Here is a 7781-nt window from a genome sequence, read left to right on the forward strand (position 1 = left end):
TCTTATCTCTGCAGATGTGCTTGTCTTCCCCAGGATGTGTCCTCCTCTCCTCTCCATCCAGACCTCCCTAACTTCCTGCCTCTGGGCTCAGCTGTTGGGGGATGGGACATCTCCTAGGCTTGAAGTCCAGTTAACTCTACTGTCTCTTTAGTTTAATATACACCCCAGGGCAGCGAGATGAGAGAGATAGAGGCAGACCTTGGGTGAAAGAAGATGGGGTATGCAGGGCATGCTCAAAGGTAAGGATTTCATATTTTCTTAATCGTTCAATTCAATCCAAACCTCCTCCTCTGTTCCACCATTCTGACAGGAGTTGTTAGGCTATCACGCGGAGGGGTGCGTGAATGTTTCTGCACATGTGTCTGTTTGTGTTTTAGGGGATTTCGTCACCTCAGACATAGGTTGAGCGGTCACAGGTGAGAGAGGGGTGGTGTTTCATTGGGAATTTCGGTAATGTCATACTGCTCTGCAGCAGCAATCAGAGACTGGGGAGGGATAAATTAATGAAATCACTTACACTGATCTTAAACTCCTGCCAGCCCAGTCACTCATCAAGGATTATTGGTCCTCTGATAAAGGCATTTACTATTTATTATAAAGGGTCTAGTTTCTCTGTGTGTGTGTGTGTGTATGCATACCTGCATGCGTGCGTGCATGTGTGAACTGTACATTGTGCTGGACTTCATACAACCCCATTTGATCATATGATTCAATAGAAGAGGATTGACAGCCTGTTTAAGCGCCTCTCTGGGTGGAGGCGGAGGCTGTCACTTGTCGCTATTGAGGCCCACACACACCCCTATCGCCTGGGGTTCATAGAGTCCCTGGAGAGACTTCCACCCTCCAACACTCCAACCCCCTGCTGGGTCAATGGACATGCTTCCCACCACATCAGAGGCCTCTAATGAATGAAAGGATTTGGTTTATATAGTGCTTTCTACCTACTGAGGTACTCAAAGCGCTTTACATAGTAAATAGAGCTCTATGGTGTTTAGCCTGACTGTGGACAGTGTAGTGACAGCTCTAAAGCACCACAGGAGTTCAGTTCACTTAACTTCAGAGGAAGGAAGCTGATGTTTAGGGGTGAAAGATAGGTTTTGTCAACGCAGGACCATGGCCTATTGGTCCTGCGTTGACAAAAGATTGCAAAAAATAGACAGTCAAAAGTAATTTAGAATTGGATCTGTTTAACTCTTTCTATTTCTATGGTCAACTGACCAGCCTATTTAGTTGTGTGATGTTGTGTTTGTGGCAGGGATGAAGTTCCCGGCTGTAGTTATGCTGACGTTAGCATAAAGTAAGGTTCTGAGAATAGTCACGTGGTGTGGTTTTATTGGGAAAAAGCTTTAAATCAAAAGCTTTTGATTTAACTCATAAACATCTAATAGCTGTGTGTACTTAACTACAAACAAATGCTGTTGTTTTTTGAAAGCTGAATCTGTGGGGGGCATTGTTATTGTGTTTAAAGAGAAAAAAATACCTTCAAAGACAACATGCCACGTCAATTTAGAGCTAATATTAATGGTGAACTCTACCTTGCGATCAGTGTTATGTGGTACAGGTTATAATAGGAATAGAACACACTGGATAGGTCACAAGCGCTGTACTGTATTCTTAACCTTGCATTATATTTGAGTTATTCTTATAGTACCTAACGCGGTAGCACTTAAATAAATTACAACTAGTTTCCATCTTTATTATCATGTTATTACCCATTTTTTCTTGCTGTAAAGTGTTAAGCTTAAATTCAAACATATAGTCACATTTAGAGGTATCTTTATTGATAGAAGTTACATAGGTAAAAACCTGATTAAAAAGTTGTAACATTGGTTGAGTTGATACCAAGTTACAAATGTTAACACACACTACACACTGAGCCTTGTGCACTAAGCACCAGAGGTGCGAGATCAGCCCTGTGTGGTGGACACGATGGTAGTCACTCAGCTGTTTGTTGCCTTTGTAATCTCACCAGCACCATATTGGAAAATGCCCCGTTCCACCTTCTCCTTTCCCTTAAGTGCACCAGCTGTGAGGGGACACCAGACACACATGGAGCTCAATCGCTGCCCAACTTTATATGTCTCAGAAGAACAGCTGTGATTACGGTACAATTAAAGATGCACTCTAACTTTTGTAGAATTTCAGCCAATAGTTCTGAATGTGGCACTCACAAGCCAAAGTGGTCCTTGTTTTTTGTGTACCACGTCATCAAATTGTGTAACACATCGTTCATTTCGTATGATATGTTACGTCCTGTAAAAAGTGTTATTATTATTATGTATTTTATGTGTATATATACAGTACTGTTTTTTCTTTATTTTTACGATTTTCTACATTGTGGAATAATAGAGAAGAAATATCACATATGGAATCATGTAGCAACCAAGAAAGTGTTAAACAAATCCAAATATATGTTATATTTGAGATTCTTCAAAGTATCCACCCTTTGCCTTGATGGCAGCTTTTCACACTCTTGGCATTCTCTCAACCAGCTTCATGAGGTAGTCACCTGGAATTTATTTCAATTAACAGGTGTGCCTTGTTAAAAGTTAATTTGTGGAATTTATTTACTTCTTAATGCGTTTGAGCCAGTCAGTTGTGTTGTGAAAAGGTAGGGTTGGTATACAGAAGATAGTCCTGTGGTAAAAGACCAAATCCATATTATGGCAAGAACAGCTCAAATAAGCAAAGAGAAACGACAGTCCATAATTACTTTAAGACATGAAGGTCAGTCAATCCGGAAGATTTCACGAACTTTGAACGTTTCTTCAAGTGCAGTCGCAAAAACCATCAAGCACTACGATGAAACTGAGGACTGCCAGGACAGGAATACCCAGAGTTACCTATGCTGCAGAGGTTATGTTCATTAGTGATACCAGCCTCAGAAATTGGCAATTAAATGCACCTCACAGAGTTTAAGTAACAGACACATTTCAACATCAACTGTTCAGAGGAGATGGTGTGAATCAGGCCTTCGTGGTCAAATTGCTGCAAAGAAACTACTACAAAACGACACCAATAAAAAAAAGAGACATGCTTGGGCCAAGAAACACGAGCAATGGACATCAGACCTGTGGAAATCTGTCCTTTGGTCTGATGAGTCCAAATTAGAGATTTTTGGTTTCAAAAATGTGTCTTTACGAGATACAGAGTAGGTGAACAAGATGATCTCCGCATGTGTGGTTCCCACCGTGAAGCATGGAGGAGGAGGTGTGATGGTGTGTGGGTTCCTGATGACTCTGTTGGTGATTTATTTAGAAGATTTTCAAGACACACTTAACCAGCAGGGTTGACAGAATGCAAAGCTGTCATCAAGGAAAAGGTTGTTTACTTTGCAGAATCTAAAATATATTTTGATATGTTTTACACTTTTTTGGTTACTACATAATTCCATGTGTTATTTCATAGTTTTGACCATGTAGAAAATAGTACAAATAAAGAAAAACCCTTGAATGAGTAGGTGTGTCCAAACCTTTGACTGGTACTGTATATATATATATATATTTTTTTTTTCTTCTATTTGTATGATATATTACGAATCCAATTCGTAGTATATGTTACGAATTTGTTGTGCTTAAGATCCTGGAGTGCATCTTTAAGGGGGTCCCACTCAGATCCACACTAGGCACTGACCACCGCCACCACCACCCCCTGGCTCCTCTCTCTCTCTTCCCCAGAGAGGAGGCTCTTTCATGGGCTACTGACCTCTGGGTTTCCCTGCTCAGAGATGCACCTGAGTGCCTGTGGTGGGAGGGGAGAGAGAAAGAGAAAGAGAGCGAGGAGAGAAGGAGAAAGAAAGAAGAGGGAGGCAGGAAGGGAGAAAGAGAGAGCGAGCGAGAGAAAAGAGGGAGATGGAGAGAAACAGAGAGAAAGAGAAAGGGGGAGGCAGGCAGCGAGAAACTAGAGAGAGGGAGGGACGGATGGGTATACCCACATCAGAACAATCCTTCTTCCATTCAGCCGCTACATCATCATTTTGGAGCCATGCTTCACACCAGAATCACAAATCACACATGACCACAACCAGCGGTAATTGGTGTGTATGACGTCCATGTATGACTTTATAAATACATTTGATTTATTTATTTATTGATGGTGGTGGTTTGATTATTTTCAAAATGTTCATCATCACCACCACCACCACCCCCACCAGGTAGTTAAAGCTGCTGTGTCAAGGCTACAGCTGGGTGGATGTGATGAGTTCCCTTCTGAAATACCCTTCTCAGACTGACCAATCAGATCTCTGACAACAGGGCCAGTTTCCTGTGTAAGCACCTGTTTTTTTGTTGTAACCCACAGTTCCATGACACTGTTAAAGCCAGCCAGCCTGCCTGCTGTAGACAGATAGTTTGAATGCAGAGGGTTAATTCTGATTCACGGATTAGAAGGACACTAAAACCTCCCCAAACCTTTCCACACCTGATTGTTATACACCTGATGGTATCACTATGGACCCACCAGCTGTTCAAGAGGCACAAACAACTAACTCACAAATCTCACAGTGATACTAGAGAAGCATTTCTATGGAAACAACCAGGCAGATACACTATATATACAAAAGGATGTGGATACCCCTTCATATTAGTGGATTCGGCTATTTCAGCTACACCCGTTGCTGACAGGTGTATAAAATCGATCACACAGCCATCAAATCCCCATAGACAAACATTGGCAGTAGAATGGATGTACTGATGAGCTCAGTCACTTTTAACATGACACCTTCATAGGATGCCACATTTCCAACAAGTCAGTCCGTAAAATTTCTGCCCCGCTAGAGCTTCCCCGGTCAACTGTAAGTGCTGTTATTGTAAAGTGGAAAGGTCTAGGAGCAGCAACGGATCAGCCATGAAGTGGTAGGCCGCACAAGCTCACAGAATGGGACCGCCGAGTGCTGAAGCGCATAGCTCATAAAAATCACCTGTCCTCAGTTGCAACAATCACTACTGAGTTTCAAACTGCCTCTGGAAGCGACATCAGCACAATAACTATTCGTCGGGAGCCTAAGATCACTATGCACAATGCCAAGTGTCAGATGAAGTGTTGTAAGCACTGTAGTCTGGAGCACTGGAAACACGTTCTCTGGCAGTCCGACGGACAAATCTGGGTTTAGCAGATGCCAGGAGAACGCAACTTGCCTGAATGCATAGTGCCAACTGTAAAGTTTGGTGGAGGAGGAATACTGGTCTGGGGCTTTTTTTCATGGTTTGGGCTAGACCCCTTAGCTCCAGTGGAGGGAAATCTTAACGCTACAGCATATAATGACATTCTAGACCAGGTATTCTCAAACGGGGGTACCACAATGCTGTCGGGGGTACGCCAAATAAAAATGAGATTCAAATCAAATATAAATATATATATAAATATATATATAATTTGTTTTCCTTCACATTTTCAAACAGTATTTTTCAACGGGGCTATAGATTTGGGTGAGGTTTTTTTCTTGCATGAGTAGCCTCGTTTCACAGCCCAAAATAAAATTAAACCATCTTGTGTAGAGCGAAATAACAACACAATGTCAAATACAGATGATGTGTTTATATGTAAGATGGTTAATTAAATAAAGAGCCAATGTATTGATAATTATTATATTATTATTTGTGCCCTGGTCCTATAAGAGCTCTTTGTCACTTCCCACGAGCTGGGTTGTGACAAAAACTCACTCATTCTTATGTTTAATAAATGTATCGTATAGTGTGTGTGTGGCAGGATTACAATGATGGCAAAAAACAACATTTGAGAATGCGCTGACCCTGGTGCTAACTGGAGGTTGAATGTTTGAAGGGGTACAGGACTATAAAAAGTTTGGGAACCACTGTTCTAGACGATTCTCTGCTTCCAACTTTGTGGCAACAATTTGGGGAAAGACGTTTCTTGTTTCAGAATGACAATGCCCCTGTACACAAAAATAGGTATTGATCTCAACCCCATCGCACACCTTTGGGATGAATTAGAACTCTGACTGCAAAACAGGCCTAATCGCCCAACATCAGTGCCCGACCCCTCAAAATGCTCTTGTGGCTGATTGAAAGCAAGTCCCCGCAGTAATGTTCCAACTACAAGTGGAAAGCCTTTCCAGAAGAGTGGAGTCTTTTATAGCAGCAAAGGGGGGACCAACTCCACATTAATACCCATGATTTTGTAATGAGAAGTTTGATGAGCAGGTGTCCACATTCTTTTAGTCATGTCGTGTAAATCCCACATGATTTCAATTAAAAGCTAAGAGTGAAGGAATCCGAAATGTCTGATTTACAAAACAGGCTCGTTAATTCCCAAAATAAAAATATAAATGCGTCTCTAACAGAGATGTGGGACAGACACAGAAGTTGACCTTTCCCTGGCAGCTGCAGTCAATCAAACCTGACCTGAGCTTGGACCTGGAACATTGTCCCTGGCCTCTTCCCTCAGAGCTGATAATAGCAAGTAGCTGGACATTGTCTGTGTGTGTGTTTGTGTGTCAGGTAACACTCACACACACACACACACACACACACACACACACACACACACACACACACACACACACACACACACACACACACACACACACACACACACACACACACACACACACACACACACACACACACATCAAATAAAATCAAAATGATTTATAAAGCCCTTCTTACATCAGTTGATATCTCAAAGTGCTGTACAGAAACCCAGCCTAAAACCCCAAACAGCAAGCAATGCAGAAGCACGGCGTGTAGAAGCACACATACACAGGGGCTAGGCTGTGGTAATTTTAGGGCACATGAGGCTTCTCTCCTGTGCAGAATAATTTCCCCCTCCCTCTGTTTTTGTTGTTGTTGAATCATTATTAGTGGAAGCTGAAGCTGAGACCACCCACACGTTGTAATTACAAATAACCAGTGTTTCACAACCCAGCTATTAAACTCTGGCTACACAGTTAACAGTATGTCACTTCCATCCATCTCAAATCCACTAGGTTGGGTCCCAGGTAATATACAGTACAGAGTCGGATATACAATGTAGCTAATCAGAATCTACAGTCTGCAAAACATAAACACAGTACTCTGATGATAACATTTTGATGATACCTCAAGATAAAGGGTTGTATTGTTCTTTATGACTAATGCCAAACCATAAGAAATGGAAACATTTGTATGGAGTGTATAAAGTTAGATGTTTTATTTGTTTAATTTTACTCTCCTGTAACTTGTGTAATGTTTATTGTGACTTCCTCACTGTAGTTAAACCCTGTCATCTGCAGTGGTGTAGTGGAGGGTAAATGTGAGTAAACACAATTTACCCACTTTTTTTTGTTGCTGCACAGTCTTCTCATCTTTTGTGGACAAATGCATTAAGTATTGGAAGCATTACTTTTTTCACCACAACCAGCGAGCAGAGTTTACCTACCTATTTATTTGGCCACTACATCACTAGTCATCTGGCTTGGGGGCTTAAAGGGGGAGGGGGGGGCAAGCACCCTATAACGCCCCATAGAGGACCGCACCTGACTTCACGACCCCAACTAGTCTGAGGTCAGAGGTCAATGGTCCAGAGAGAGAGTGTTCAGATGTTACAGGTTAACAGTGGAGCTACATTGGGTCCTCTCAGAGCCGTTACTGACCACTGATGTAGTTCTCTCTTTATGACCGTCGACCGCACTGATAACCAACATGGTCCAGTGGCCATGAATCATGGATTAACCGGTTGAACTTGCCCTTTTAAGACTACTGCCTGCAGCACACACTAAGAATATATATATAGGCCAGGATACAAACAAACCGCAAAAGCGCTAACATTGCACTGCACTTGAG

Source organism: Oncorhynchus kisutch, linkage group LG7, assembly GCF_002021735.2.
Source record: "Oncorhynchus kisutch isolate 150728-3 linkage group LG7, Okis_V2, whole genome shotgun sequence".
NCBI classification, from domain to species: Eukaryota; Metazoa; Chordata; class Actinopteri; order Salmoniformes; family Salmonidae; genus Oncorhynchus; species Oncorhynchus kisutch.